Source organism: Nerophis lumbriciformis, linkage group LG06, assembly GCF_033978685.3.
Source record: "Nerophis lumbriciformis linkage group LG06, RoL_Nlum_v2.1, whole genome shotgun sequence".
Classification (NCBI taxonomy): Eukaryota; Metazoa; Chordata; class Actinopteri; order Syngnathiformes; family Syngnathidae; genus Nerophis; species Nerophis lumbriciformis.
In genome coordinates, this window is record NC_084553.2 from 52,678,451 (window position 1) to 52,695,683 (window position 17,233).

Here is a 17,233-nt window from a genome sequence, read left to right on the forward strand (position 1 = left end):
TTTTTTTATTATAAATACAGTCAATTATAATAATATATAACTTATGATAACAATAATGATGTAAAATCAAATCAAATCAACTTTATTTATAAAGCACATTTAAAATTTACCACAGGGGTAGCCAAAGTGCTGTACAATGAGCAGGTTAAAAGATAAAACGAGTACCGAGCAAACACAACACAACACACACAGAACACGATAAAAAATAAATAATTAAAATAGAATTAATAAAAACATAAAAAGATAAAAACAGGATCACAGCAGGTGTATTATGGGGCGCCATTGCAGGATGGATATCACTCAGTGTTAAAAGCCATGGAATAAAAGTATGTTTTTAAGAGAGATTTAAAAACAGGAAGAGAGGAGGCTTGTCTAACACTCAGGGGTAGGTCGTTCCAGAGCTTGGGAGCAGCAACGGCGAAAGCTCTGTCACCTCTAAGCTTCAGCCTTGTGTCAGGGACCGTCAACAGCAGCTGATCGGCTGATCTTAAGGATCGGGTGGGGCAGTAAGGCTGAAGGAGGTCGGAGAGATAGGTTGGCGCGAGGTTGTTTAGACATTTAAAAACAAATAAAAGGAGTTTAAAATTGATTCGGTAACGCACAGGGAGCCAGTGAAGGGACGCTAAAATAGGGGTGATGTGCTCACGTCTGCGGGTCTGTGTTAGTAGACGAGCAGCAGAGTTCTGCACGAGCTGCAGGCGGGCGAGGGAGGCCTGGCTAATGCCAACATACAGGGCATTACAGTAATCAAAACGAGTCGAGATAAAGGCGTGGATTAATTTCTCAAGATCATGTCTTGATAGAAGCGGTTTCACTTTCGCTATTTGGCATAATGCATAAAATGCATAATACTATGCTACTAATACTAGTAGTAAAAATGAATACTACTACTATTTCTGCAAATAAAAAGCCACTGCCTGACCAGGGCTCAGAAAATCTGCAAAGACTCCTCCCACCCCAACCAAGGACTGTTTTCACTGTTGGACTCTAGAAAGAGGTTCCGCAGCCTCCGAAGCAGAACCTCCAGGTTCTGTAACAGCTTCTTCCCTCAGGCCGTAAGACTCTTAAACGCATCATAATTAAATTATCCCCTCAACACCCCTCAAAAAGGATTAACTCGCTGGAATAAAAAAGACAATATAACATACATCCATAAACGTGGACGCATGTGAAAAAGTGCAATATATTTATCTGTACAGTAATCTATTTATTTATTTATATATATTTATATATATATATATATTTATTTTATATATATATTTATATATTATTTATATATATTTATTTATTTATATATGCACCTTATTGCTTTTTTATCCTGCACTACCATGAGCTTATGTAACAAAATTTCGTTCTTATCTGTGCTATAAAGTTCAAATTTGAATGACAATAAAAAGGAAGTCTAAGTCTAAGTCTAAATAATCATAGTAATAATCATATTTTTTAACGAATGTTGATTACATTCCCTACAACTTAATACAAACATGTTATTTACTGATACAAATACTACGAATGTATAATTGTTTTTGTAAAAATAAGAAAAAAGGTTCTACTACTACTATGAATGAAATTATCATACATTTTCAATTAATGTTTGTATTATGTATACATTCACTGATTAGAAAAAATAGGTAAAATACATACAAAAATGCTGTATTTATATCATTCACTGATTATTAAAGATAATATTGGATAATTATTGTTTCGTACAATAAAAAAAAAAGTAAACTAACATTATTTTTTGATCCCCAATTATCAATGATAATTTAAATCCTGTTACATTAACCTGGATTATGTTATGTTATATATTTAAAATCAATATTGATCGATAATACATTTGCTGAATAAATAATTGCAATAATAATAGATATCAAAATAATGTTGCTGTCACTAATACAATCACTGCTAATATATAATAATAATACAAATATATACTCATGGTAGGCTACTATAACAACTAAAATGCAACTACTACAACTAAAAATAATAATAATAATAATAATAATAATAAACATACATTTTCAACGAATGTTATTATAAATACATTCACTGATTAGAAAAAAATAAGTAAATTAATACAAAAATGTTGTCATTCACTGATACACTACTATTGATAAGAATAACAATATTAATATTAATAATTTTTTTCTGATCTCCTATCATCAATGATCATTTTAATTTGGTTATGGTAACCATAGTTTATTGTTTTAATGTCCCCCTATCAATTCCCAAGAACAAAAAAGAATCCACTTGATGGAGGAGTAAGTGCTTTAAGAGTGTGTTTGGTGAGTGAAGTGTGTGTTTGTGTGTTATCACTAAACACACCTTGTGTGTTTACCCAGGAAGGAGTCGTCCCGTTTGTTTCCTCTCCCTTTTATGACTCCTAATAACACTGCAGACAACAATTAGACCCTCAAGGGTGCAGAAGTGTGCTTGTGTAGTGTGTGTGTGTGTGTGTGTGTGTGTGTGTGTGTGTGTGTGTGTGTGTGTGTGTGTGTGTGTGTAAAGGCTTCAGAAAAACGTGTTATATATTATTTTGTTAAAGATGATTCTATATTGCTGCATTTTATGGATTTTGTTATTACTGTTGTAATAAAGTAAGAGGAGAAAGTGGCGAGTCAGCAACTAATAAAAGGCTGCAGGAGATATGTGATGATATATGATATGATGACACGCAAGGCCATCGCCATGGAAACGCAGCCGGGTTGAACCTGTGATGGATAATGGAGGGTTAAGTGTAAATGTGACAGCGTCGGAGCGCCCCGGAAGACCCGGGTCACGTCTTTTGTCAGAACAGTGTAAATATTTACTGTGCTGCTCTCCACTTGTCATTATAAATCCGCCTCCACCCATGTTGCCTCTTGGCAGATGAGAGTCACCTTTGACCCCCCGGGGTGCAAGAGGATGGCGTTCGCGAATGTGGCGTGCTATCATACAGTGGAGCCTCGGAAATGTTACTTGGACGCTGGATTTGAAGGCTATTTCGTTCAAAGAGAAATGATCTGTTCCAGAGTCAAACCGTCACAGTGGAACCTCCATTGTTGGGGGCGGTATAGCTCGGTTGGTAGAGTGGGTTCCAGGTTCGATCCCCGCTTCCGCCATCCTCGTCTCTGCCGTTGTGTCCTTGGGCAAGACACTTTACCCACCTGCTCCCAGTGCCACCCACACTGGTTTCAATGTAACTTAGATATTTGGCTTTCACTATGTAAAAGCGCTTTGAGTCACTAGAGAAAAAGCGCTATATAAATATAATTCACATTTGCAAAGCCTGTTCAAAAAAACAGTTAAGTCCGGTAAATGGAGGTTCCTCTGTATATCAATGTTGTTAGTCATTTACTGACATTCATTACTATTCTCGGGAGTGCACTTTTCAACATCGCTACCTGTAAAAACGTGTGAAAAACAGCTAAATGAAAAAGACATGAAGTGGAACTTCGATTTACAAACCCCTCTATGCATGAACGTTTCCATTTACAAACCCCTCTATATGCGAACGTTTCCATTTGCAAACCCCTCTATATGCGAACATTTCCATTTACAAACCCCTCTATGTGCAGACATTTCAATTTACAAACCCCTCTATATGCGAACGTTTCAATTTACAAACCCCTCTGTGTGTGAACATTTCAATTTACAAACCCCTCTATGTGCAAATGTTTCCATTTACAAACACCTCTATTTGCAAATATTTCCATTAACAAACCCCTCTATGTGCAAACTTTCCCATTTGCAAACCCCTCTATATGCGAACATTTTCATTTAGAAGCCCCTCTATGTGCGAACGTTTCCATTTACAAACCCCTCTATGTGCGAATGTTTCCATTACTAACCCCTATATATGCGAACATTTCCATTTACAAACCCCTCTATATGCGAACCTATCCATTTGCAAACCCCTCTATGTGCGACTGTTTCCATTTACAAACCCCTCTATATGTGAATGTTTCCATTTACAAACCCCTATGTGAATGTTTCTATTTACAAACCCCTCTATGTGCGAATATTTCCATTTACAAACCCCTCTATGTGAGAACGTTTCCATTTACAAACCCCTCTCTATGCAAACGTTTCCATTTACAAAACCCTCTGTGTGCGGACATTTCAATTTACAAACCCCTCTATATACGAACGTTTCAATTTACAAACCCCTCTATTTGTGAACATTTCAATTTACAAACCCCTCTATGTGCAAATCTTTCTATGTACAAACACCTCTATTTGCAAATATTTCCATTTACAAACCCCTCTATGTGCAAACTTTTCCATTTACAAACCCCTCTATGTGCGAATGTTTCCATTACCAACCCCTGTACATGCGAACATTTCCATTTACAAACCTCTATATGCGAACATTTCCAGTTGCAAACCCCTCTATGTGCGAATGTTTCCATTTACAAACCCCTCTATATGTGAACGTTTCCATTTACAAACACCTCTATATGCGTACTTATCCATTTGCAAACCCCTCTATGTGCGGACGTTTCCATTTACAAACCCCTCTATGTGCGAACATTTCCATTTACAAACCCCTCTATATGTGAACGTTTCAATTTACAAACACCTCTATATGCGTACTTATCCATTTGCAAACTCCTCTATGTGCGGCTGTTTCCATTTACAAACCCCTCTATGTGCGAACATTTCCATTTACAAACCCCTCTATAGGTGAATGTTTCCATTTACAAGCCCCCCTATGTGCGAACATTTCCATTTACAAACCCCTGTATATGCGGACGTTTCCATTTACAAACCCCTCTATATGTGAATGTTTCCATTTACAAGCCCCTCTATGTGTGAACATTTCCATTTACAAATCCTCTATGTGCAAACGTTTCCATTTACAAACCATATGTATGAACTTTTCCATTTGCAAAGCCCTCTATATGCGAGCATTTCCATTTACAAACCCCTCTATATGTGAATGTTTCCATTTACAAATCCCTATATATGTGATTGTTTCCATTTACAAACCCCTCTATGTGCAAACATTTCCATTTACCAACCCCTCTATATGCGGATGTTTCCATTTACAAACCCCTCTATATGCGGACGTTTCCATTTACAAACCCCTCTATGTGCGAACATTTCCATTTACAAACCCCTCTATGTGCGAATGTTTCCATTTACAAACCCCTATATGTGCGAACTTTTCCATTTACAAACCCCTCTATGTGCAAACTTTTTCATTTACAAACCCCTCTATGTGCGAACTTTTCCATTTACAAACCCCTCTACGTGCGAACGTTTCCATTTACAAATCACAGACCAGAGAGAGAAAACATTGCTTTGGTGTAGAAACCTTGCCTCGGTTTACGAATGTTTCATCCACTCAGCGAGGTAGCCATTTTGTGCCCGTCAGCACATCCATTGTGAGCGGGCTGATCAATCTCCGTTGAACGTTCAGCTGGCACGTGAGTGTTGTCGTTAGCTACTGGGCTAGGCGCTACGTCTTCAAGTGTTTTGTTTTTTTTACAGTGTTTTTCCAGTTTTAACATTTCAAAGTGTTGTGCCGTCGAACGCTGATTGGCTGAACACAGTTCAGTCAAAACGTCTTTTTCAAACACACGACCGACACGGAATTATACGCGGCGACTTGTTTATTTCTTACTTCTTGTGTATTTCTATTACAACAAACTTGACAACGGAAAGAAAGTAAAAACGAAAAGAGCTTTCGAAATGCAGGAACTTTTGTGGGGCATCTGTGTGCTACAGACTGTTAATTTTGGAGTGTTTTTACTCAGCCATAGTCTTGAAACTGTATACAGTTTATTGTTTATTTTTTTACAAACTTCATTTCGTTACAAGAAGCTACAAGACTCTTTTAAACTTGTTTATGGAGAAGTATGAAGCCGGACTTGAAGCGACGACCTCAGCTGCTTACTACTCTCAGACTTTGTTGGATAAATGTGAAATAAAAGAGGCAGCACACGAGTGGAACAAAGGTAAATAACATAAAATATTAACTATTTACTTTATTACATATTGTAAAAGTAGTCAGTGACACTCCAGTTGTGTAGTTATTAGCCTCAACCCGAGTGAACAGAATGCTAATGCTAACAAGCTAACGCTAAAGCCGATGAGTATGTCATAAAAACTGACTTTTATTATTTATATATTGTTATTTACAACTGAAATGTACCAAAAGGAATCGCCTTACCTTAATGAATTCATCATTTACTGAGACCATGACTTTCTGATTTTTGGAAATTGCGGACAAAAGCCTGACTTTTAGTGAACACTTTGTTACACTTTATTTTCTAAATCATATCATTTTGTATATTGTTGCCTTATATTACATGTATTTACTTTTTAGTAAAAGAACAATGACCTGTTTATTTACATGGTTATCAGTGTAGAAATATAGTAAACCACTCCTCCAAACGTCCATCCATCCATCCATTTTCTACCGCTTATTCCCTTTGGGGTGGCGGGGGGCGCTGGAGCCTATCTCAGCTACAATCGGGCAGAAGGCGGGGTACACCCTGGACAAGTCGCCACCTCATCGCAGGGCCTCCTCCAAACGTCAGCCTGATTTGTATAAACTACCCTGAACTGAGAAATTCGGTGGAAACCTAAACCACACACTTCTACAGGAACATATAGGTCCAGGAACCAGAAGTTCCTAAACATTTGGTGGAGAAGGGCCTTATAGTACACTTACAGTCAATCAATCAATCAATTTTTACTTATATAGCCCTAAATCACGAGTGTATCAAAGGGCTGCACAAGCCACAACGACATCCTCGGCTCAGATCCCACATCAGGGCAAGAAAAAACTCAACCCAATTGGATGACAATGAGAAACCTTCGAGGGGACCGCAGATGTGGGGACCCTCCCCTGGGCGACTGGTGCAATGGACGTCGAGTGGATCTAGCATAATATTGTGAGAGTCCAGTCCATAGTGGATCTAATATCTTCTTCTTTCGTGTAACGTCAGATGTCCAACTCGGTGTCGCGTAGCCATACCCGCATCTCTGGTCCTAGGTGGAAGAGGCTGGCTTCCGAGGGTGGTCCATATAAGGGGCAGATGTTAATTATATGGTCGAGGTCTGCTCAGGGTCACTGCACTCGTATGCCGCACTGTCTGCCAAGCCCCATGTCTTCATTGATGACCCAAGGCGACCGACCCCAGTCCGTAGACGGTTCAGCGTAGTCCATTGCTGGCGTGGTAGGTCGTCTCCTCCGATGGCACCATCTCCTGGGTCCCAAATGTAGCGGTGGACTCGGGAGGGCCCGGCCGACTCCCACTCCTGCTTCCAAGCTGCTGCCAACCAGGATCTAACATAATAGTGTGAGAGTCCAGTCCATAGTGGGGCCAGCAGGGGATCATCAGTCCATGCATTGATGCCACTGATCATATTTCCGCCATTCAGTTTGGATCTGCGCATACTGCACATACTCTGCCACTAACCTGCTTTTCATCTTGGAGTAAAGAGTCTGGTCTAACCGAAGGATGCAGAGGAATTTGTAGCCATCCTGGTCACGTAGTAAGTGCATTACATTAATGTTACTTCTCATTCCTAGGACAGCACACTTTTCTAACCCAAATGACATCTGGATGTCTTGCGAGAAGATCCTCACCACTGGTACAAGTGAATCTAGTTGGTCTTTGTTGGCTCCATACAATTTCAGACCATCCATGGATAGCAGGCGGTTAATAGGCCTCATGTCCTTTGCAAATATATATCCAGCGCTCATCTTCCGTAGCACTGTGTGGTCAGAGGCAGCATGGTCACAATAAACAGCAGTGGTGATTCCTCTTCTGACGTCCACTGAGCCGAGATCTGTTCCTCCAGATGTCAATAACTAGATCCACTCGACGTCCATTGCACCAATTGCGCGGTCCCCTCCAAGGTATCTCATTGTATCCCTTTGGGTTGAGTTTTTTCTTGCCCTGATGTGGGATCTGAGCCGAGGATGTCGTGGTGGCTTGCGCAGCCCTTTGAGACACTCGTGATTAAGGGCTATATAAATAAACTTTGATTGATTGATTGAATACTGTCTTCCAGATCACCATGCTACTGCTGTCATATTCCTGGCTCCCCAGACCATCCCGAGGCAGTTCAGGTATGTACTGTATGTGGCACCATGTCAATGCCTTTTTGTGGTCAATCCAAGCCACTGAAAAGTTTGTTAACCTTCTCCGGCAAATTCTTCAGGATCGCCTTGTCTATAAGCAACTGGTCTTTAGTTCATGGTGATCCCTTCCTGCAGACCTCCTGCTCATCTGCAGAGGTGGGTAGAGTAGCCAAAAATTGTACTCAAGTAAGAGTACTGTTACTTTAGAGATTTATTACTCAAGTAAAAGTAAGGAGTAGTCACCCAAATATTTACTTGAGTAAAAGTAAAAAGTATGTTGTGAAAAAACTACTCAAGTACTGAGTAACTGATGAGTAACATACACACTCATATCATATATATATATATATATATATATATATATATATATATATATATATATACATATATATATATACAGAACATCCACCTGGAAAATAAAAGGATCGCGGCTGAACTGGACATTGAGGACAGGGTGGACGCCACAGCCAACAAGGAAGCCTTCATCACATTGAAGGACCACAAACCCAACTTCGCAAATAACCCAACATGCCGACTAATAAACCCAACTAAATCTGAAATAGGAAAAATCAGCAAAATAATCCTGGACAGAGTCAACACAAAAATCAAGGACAAAACACCACTCAACCAATGGAGAAATACAGCAGCAGTAATCAAATGGTTCAACAACATCCAAGACAAACAACAGCACAACTTTATCTCCTTTGATATCGAGGAATTTTACCCTTCCATCACGCAAGACCTACTGACTCAAGCACTAGACTTCGCCTCAGACTACGACTCAATCACAGGCAACGAAAGAAACATCATCATCCACGCAAAAAACTCCATTCTCATCCACAACAGTACACCATGGCAAAAAAAGAACAATGCAACATTTGACGTCATTATGGGAAGTTTTGACGGAGCAGAAACGTGTGAACTCGTTGGGAGTTTCCTCCTCTCCCAGCTCGCTAGCCTCAATCTGAACCTTGGTATTTACCGTGATGACGGACTGGCAGTGTGTCGCGCCTCGCCAAGGAGCATCGAGAATACCAAGAAGCGCATATGCCAAATCTTCAAAGAGAACGGCCTACGGATCACGATTGAAGCCAACAAGCAAACCGTCAACTTCCTTGACGTCACTTTCAACCTGAGAAATAACAGCTACCAACCATTCACGAAACCCAACACAACACTCCAATACGTGCACCATGACAGCAACCACCCACCCACCACCACGAAAAGAATACCTACCGGAATCAATAAAAGGCTATCGATGCTGTCATCTAGCAAAGCTGAATTTGACCAAGCAACCCCCCCGTACCAAAAAGCCCTTGATGAAAGCGGGTACAATTTCACCCTCACCTATGAACCCACGCCAGGAAACCAGCCAAAAAAGAACAGAAAACGAAACGACATCATCTGGTACAACCCCCCATACAGCAAAAATGTCTCAACTAACATTGGACACAAATTCCTCAATCTGATTGACAAACACTTTCCCAAAGACAACACCCTAAGAAAAGTATTCAACAAGAACAACATTAAATTGAGCTACAGCTGCATGAACAATATACGACAAATCATCTCAAACCACAACAAAACAATTGCAAATGAGCCGTCAGCCCCCAGACAGAGCGACTCCAAAACCAACAAAGACTGTAACTGTCGAAAGAAACCTGATTGCCCTCTCAACGGGGGGTGCTTACAAACATCAGTTGTCTACCAATCTAAGGTAATACGCAAGGACATTAACACATCCGACACATATGTAGGATTAACCGAGGGAGAATTCAAAACCAGATGGAACAATCACAAGGCTTCTTTCAGGAACAAAAACCTGCGAAATACCACAGAACTCAGCAAACACATTTGGGACCTCAAAGACAATAATGTTGAATATTCAATAACATGGCAAATTCTTGCATCCAGCACACCTTACAATAGTGGTAATAAAAGATGCAACCTATGCTTGAAAGAGAAACTGTTTATTATTTACCGTCCAGACCTGTCATCCCTCAACAAGCGCAGCGAAATTGTAACAGCATGCCGCCACAGACGGAAACACCTCCTAGGTAACACATGAGCCAATCACCACGCCCCTAGGCCAGCCTGTACCCACCCACTCTGTGCCCTATATAAACCATGGTATGCGAATGCTCCCATTAAAATCTCCTGATGATTGAGGGTACCCCCCCTCATGAAACAGGCCTGTAGAGATGAAATAGTCTTGTGATTTTTTCCCCCACACATACATATACATACATACATATACATTGATATATACAGTATATAATTTATAAGTATTTATTTTGCTGTTTTTGTTTACATGTTAAAGGTGTTTTAATGAATATACATGCATGTTTAACATATAGATTCCTTTCTTTAATGAAGACTAGAATATAAGTTGGTGTATTACCTGATTCTGATGACTTGCGTTGATTGTAATCAGACAGTCGTGATGATAACGTCCACGTTTTCAAATGGAGGAGAAGAAAAGTTCCTCCTTTCTGTCTAATACCACATGAAAGTGGTGGGTTTTTGGCATCCTATTTGTCCAGCTTCCATATTCGTTTTTATACACTTTGCAAGAAATATATTGGCGTCAAACTCCGTAGCTTGCTAGCTTGTTTGCGCTGGCTTTCTGAGACTCTTGTTTTGAAAGCGCAGGCGCGATGGAGCGGCACTTTTATTGTGAAGACAGGAACGTCCTCATGTGCGGTCAGTCTTGAGGCTTTTGACGGTACGGTTGAAATAAAACAAGTATCTTTTTTCCTTCACACTTTTGATTGATTGATTGTAACTTTTATTATTAGATTGCACAGTACAGTACATATTCCGTACAATTGACCACTAAATGGTAACACCCCAATAAGTTTTTCAACTTGTTTAAGTCAGGTCATGTGACCACCTGGCTCTGTTTGATTGGTCCAACGTCACCAGTGACTGCATCTGATTGGTGGAACGAAGTGAAACGTCACCAGTAAGGCAGGCACTTTGAAGGTCTGTCTGACAGACCAAAACAAACAAAGCGTGCATTAACAGATCGATAAAAATTAGTAGCGAGTAGCGAGCTGAATGTAGATAAAAGTAGCGGAGTAAAAGTAGCGGAGTAAAAGTAGCGGAGTAAAAGTAGCGTTCCTTCTCTATAAATATACTTAAGTAAAAGTAAAAGTATGTTGCATTAAAACTACTCTTAGAAGTACAATTTATCCCAAAAGTTACTCAAGTAGATGTAACGGAGTAAATGTAGCGCGTTACTACCCACCTCTGCTCATCAGCTAGTAGCGCTTTTCTCTCCAGGTGTTGATACAGCTTATTTCCCAATCTTCCGGTGAGCAGCTTCCACATTGTGGGCAAGCAGGTGATAGGACGATAATTGCTAGCCTTGGTTTCCCTTTGATCGGTCATTATTATTATTATTATTATTATTATTATTATTATTATCATTGCTGTATATTATGCTGAGTAACAATAACGTCCCTTTTAAAGTTAAAGTTAAAGTACCAATAATTGTCACACACACACTAGGTGTGGCGAAATTATTCTCTGCATTTAACCCATCACCCTTGATCACCCCCTGGGAGGTGAGGGGAGCAGTGGGGAGCAGTGGGCAGCAGCGGTGGCCGCGCCCGAGAATCATTTTTGGTGATTTAACCCCCAATTCCAACCCTTGATACTGAGTGCCAAGGAGGGAGGTAATGGGTCCCATTTTTATATACTTTGGTATGACTCGGCCGGGGTTTGAACCCACAACCTACCGATCTCAGGGCGGACAATTTAACCACTAGGCCACTGAGTAGGTTTCCTATTGCGTTAGTAGCCTGGATGACGTCACAAAGATGTACTTCAGTGTAGAAAGGTCTGTGTTAAAATGTAATATCGGAAATTATCGGTATCGTTTTTTTTTTTACTATCTGTATCGGTCTTTTTTTTTTAAATTTTTTTTATTAAATCTACATAAAAAACACAAGATACACTTACAATTAGTGCACCAACCCAAAAAAACCTCCCTCCCCCATTAACGAAGCATAATATACAGCAATGATGATAATAATGACCGATCAAAGGGCACCAAGGCTAGCAATTATCGTCCTATCACCTGCTTGTCCACAATGTGGAAGCTGCTCACAGGAAGAATGGTAAATAAGCTGTACCAACATTCACACAAAAGAGTTGTTTCTTTCTGTTATTAATATTCTGGTTCCTACATTATATATCAATATATATCAATACAGTCTGCAAGGGATACAGTCCGTAAGCACACATGATTGTGCGTGCTGCTGGTCCGCTAATAGTACTAACCTTTAACAGTTAATTTTACTAATTTTCATTAATTACTAGTTTCTATGTAACTGTTTTTATATTGTTTTACTTTCTTTTTTATTCAAGAAAATGTTTTTAATTTTTTTATCTTATTTTCTTAATTAAAAAAAAAAAAGTACCTTATCTTCACCATACCTGGTTGTCCAAATTAGGCATAATAATGTGTTAATTCCAGGACTGCATATATCGGTTGATATCGGTATCGGTAATTAAAGAGTTGGACAATATCGGAATATCGGATATCGGCAAAAAGCCATTATCGGACATCCCTACTTCAGGGTCATATTTGCATGGAAAACGTAATTTTGTCATGGGGATACGAGGACGGAGACAAAGGGAGGATTATAAGGGCCGGTTATAAATGAGGTGAAGATGCGGTTATATATTTTTACGTGAGGCCACTTAATGTACGGCCGGCACTTGGCTCTAAGTGCAGCATTTTGGTGCGGTTAGTAGTCCCTAAGAGAGAGAGCGGCCGCCCGCTCTAATATATCTTGGACGCTGTGGATGGGCGGTCTGATAATAGCGTCTGTTAAACACGCGCTAAGTACCATTATGTAGCACATCACTTCATAAATAATACGATTAGGCGACCTTGGGGTGGGGGGGGATTCGCAACGAGCCGCGTGTTTAAATGTTCTCATCATTTATTTAGGCTGCGAATTAAAGGAAGCACCACTTCACAGGAGGCGGAGAGAAAGAGGAGGCGTACAATCTGCTGACATCAGCGTGGAGTCACTGACTGCCCGGCAGGGGTTTCTTTGCATTTGTTTTGATATCCTTCGCAACAAATTTGTTCAACACTAAAAACATATATATACATCTATATATAGTGAAAATATAATACCAAATATAATTAAAGCTGCAAGCAGCGTTGTTCGGGCCCGCGTATTTGGCAGGTGCTAGTCCTAAGTGTCCCAATACTTTTGTCTACTTTTAGTCTGAAGTGTCCCAAGACTTTTGTCTAGTGTACCTACCTTGTCTGCATTGTGTGGGCACGTTGGTGCTTCCTGCTTTTGAGCAGCCATCTTAAAAAAACAGCACCGCAGGAGCATCAGTGCAGCAGGTCTTTGAATGGTCATAAAATCAAAACCGGAGCAGGTATCACAAAACGGTTCTGTTTTTAATGCACAAGGGTTTAATCTCTCTCCTGTGTTAGTTTGAAGCCGAAAGGACAAACGCGCTCAGAGGAGATAGTTTTTGAAGGAAGGTGACCGGTTTTTACAAAAAAATTGTTTTGAAGGGGGAATAGCAAACATCCTGTTGATTTTTGCTGGGGGTTGTCAATTTATGAAATGTAGGTCTAAGTGAGACCTACATAGAGGTTTTTGTTTCATGTCTCTCCGACCTTCCCGGTGGGAGTTACAGGCAGTTTTGTAGTTTTTTTCTTCCGAGGAGCAGTTTTTTGTCCGTTTTATTAAAAAATTGCTGTAGAGCACAATTTTTAGATTTGGGGTTAGGTTTTTTCATTAGATCACAGTTTTAGCCAATCCTGATGTGTGTGTTAAGTTTGGTGAGTTTTGAAGCATGTTAAGGGGGTCAAATTACAGCTCAAAGAGGCAAAAGTGACTGTTTTTAGTACTTTTTTGTGTTGAAGGGGGAATTGCCAACTTCCTGTTGATTTTTGCCCGAGGATATACAATTATGAAAGGTAGGTGTAAGTCAGACCTACATAGAGGTTTTTGTTTCATGTCTCTCCGACCTTCCTAGTGGGAGTTACAGGCAGTCTAGTTTTTTTTTTCCCTAGGGGGCGCTAGAGTGCAATTTCTATTTTTGGGGTTTGGTTTTTTTATCAAAAGGCAATTTTCGCAGGTCCTGATGTGTGGGTCAAATATGGTGAGTTTTGAAGCATGTTAAGTGGGTCAAATTAGTGCTCGAAGAGGCGGCCGGTATAATAATAATAATAAAACGAACGAATAACAATAGGTCCTTATGTCCCATTGCATAAGGACTCCCTGTGGGAGTCCTTTTGCAATGGGCCATTGCGGGCCCTAATAAAAAAGGAGGATTACCTCCAAATTCTTCAGGACAACCTAAAATCATCAGCCCGGAGGTTGGGTCTTGGGCGCAGTTGGGTGTTCCAACAGGACAATGACCCCAAACACACGTCAAAAGTGGTAAAGGAATGGCTAAATCAGGCTAGAATTAAGGTTTTAAAATGGCCTTCCCAGAAGTTCTGACTTTTAAATGTGTGGACAATGCTGAAGAAACAAGTCTATGGTAAACTACCGACCGGTGTCCCACCTTCCCTTTATTTCGAAAATCCTCGAAAAAAATTGTCGCACAGCAGCTAAATGAACACTTAGTGTCTAACAATCTCTGTGAACCTTTTCAATCCGGTTTCAGGGCAAATCACTCTACGGAGACAGCCCTCGCAAAAATGACTAATGATCTACTGCTAACGATGGATTCTGATGCGTCATCTATGTTGCTGCTTCTTGATCTTAGCGCTGCTTTCGATACCGTCGATCATAATATTTTATTAGAGCGTATCAAAACACGTATTGGTATGTCAGACTTAGCTTTGTCGTGGTTTAACTCTTATCTTACTGACAGGATGCAATGCGTCTCCCATAATAATGTGACCTCGGACTATGTTAAGGTAACGTGCGGAGTTCCTCAGGGTTCGGTTCTTGGCCCTGCACTCTTTAGTATTTACATGTTGCCGCTAGGCGACATCATACGCAAATACGGTGTTAGCTTTCATTGCTATGCTGATGACACCCAACTCTACATGCCCCTAAAGCTGACCAACACGCCGGATTGTAGTCAGCTGGAGGCGTGTCTTAATGAAATTAAACAATGGATGTCCGCTAACTTCTTGCAACTCAACGCCAAGAAAACGGAAATGCTGATTATCGGTCCTGCTAAACACCGACATTTATTTAATAATACCACCTTAACATTTGACAACCAAACAATTACACAAGGCGAATCAGTAAAGAATCTGGGTATTATCTTCGACCCAACTCTCTCGTTTGAATCACACATTAAGAGTGTTACTAAAACGGCCTTTTTTCATCTCCGTAATATCGCTAAAATCCGTTCTATTTTATCCACTAGCGACGCTGAGATCATTATTCATGCGTTCGTTACGTCTCGTCTCGACTACTGTAACGTATTATTTTCGGGTCTCCCTATGTCTAGCATTAAAAGATTACAGTTGGTACAAAATGCGGCTGCTAGACTTTTGACAAGAACAAGAAAGTTTGATCATATTAGGCCTATACTGGCTCACCTGCACTGGCTTCCTGTGCACTTAAGATGTGACTTTAAGGTTTTACTACTTACGTATAAAATACTACACGGTCTAGCTCCGTCCTATCTTGTCGATTGCATTGTACCATATGTCCCGGCAAGAAATCTGCGTTCAAAGAACTCTGGCTTATTAGTGATTCCCAGAGCCCAAAAAAAAAGTCTGCGGGCTATAGAGCGTTTTCTATTCGGGCTCCAGTACTATGGAATGCCCTCCCGGTAACAATTAGAGATGCTACCTCAGTAGAAGCATTTAAGTCCCATCTTAAAACTCATTTGTATACTCTAGCCTTTAAATAGACCCCCTTTTTTTATACCAGTTGATCTGCCGTTTCTTTTCTTTTCTCCTCTGCTCCCCTTTTCCTTGAGGAGGGGGGGCACAGGTCCGGTGGCCATGGATGAAGTGCTGGCTGTCCAGAGTCGGGACCCGGGGTGGACCGCTCGCCTGTGCATCGGCTGGGAACATCTCTGCGCTGCTGACCCGTCTCCGCTCGGGATGGTGTCCTGCTGGCCCCACTATGGACTGGACTCTTACTATTATGTTGGATCCACTATGGACTGGACTCTCACAATATTATGTCAGACCCACTCGACATCCATTGCTTTCGGTCTCCCCTAGAGGGGGGGGGGTTACCCACATATGCGGTCCTCTCCAAGGTTTCTCATAGTCATTCACATCGACGTCCCACTGGGGTGAGTTTTTCCTTGCCCGTATGTGGGCTTTGTACCGAGGATGTCGTTGTGGCTTGTGCAGCCCTTTGAGACACTTGTGATTTAGGGCTATATAAATAAAGATTGATTGATTGATTGATTGATGTCAGAAAACCAACACATTTAGCTGAACTGCAACAATGTTGTCAAGAGGAGTGGTCAAAAATTCAACCAGAAGTTTGCCAGAAGTTTGTGGATGGCTACCAAAAGTGCCTTATTGCAGTGAAACTTGCCAAGGGACATGTAATCAAATATTAACATTGCTGTATGTATACTTTTGACCCGGCAGATTTGGTCACATTTTCAGTAGACCCATAATAAATTCATAAAAGAACCAAACTTCATGAATGTTTTTTGTGATCAACAAGTATGTGCTCCAATCACTCCATCACAAAAAATGATTCCCGACCCCCGTCCGTCTTCAGTGTTCCCACTTTGGAGTGCATTTATCCGACACGGGGGTCTGGGCGAGTAGACGACGACGACGGCTTCAGCCAGAGATGGTATAGACCAGTGTTTTTCAACCTTTTTTTTCCAGCCAAGGCACATTTGTTGCATTGAAAAAAATGCACCACCAGCAGAAATCATTAAAAAACGAAACTCAGTTGACAGTAAAAAGTTGTTGTCGCAATTGTTGGATATGACTCTAAACCATAGCCAACCATGCATCACTATAGCTCTTGTCTCAAAGTAGGTGTACTGTCACCACCTGTCACATCACGGCGTTACTTATTTTGAGTTTTTTGCTGTTTTCCTGTGTGTAGTGTTTTACTTCTTGTATTGCGCTCCTATTTTATTGGTAATTTCCTGCAGCAGTTTCATGTCTTCCTTTGAGCAATATTTCCCACATCTACTTTGTTTTAGCAATCAAGACTATTT

The 17,233-nt window shown here is 40.6% G+C and overlaps 1 protein-coding gene across 1 annotated transcript in view; it reads right to left on the reverse strand.

The window, feature by feature from the left end:
- Positions 1-17,233, reverse strand: part of fto (FTO alpha-ketoglutarate dependent dioxygenase) — a 564,204-nt gene that overhangs the window by 6,258 nt on the left and 540,713 nt on the right. The window lies entirely within an intron of this gene.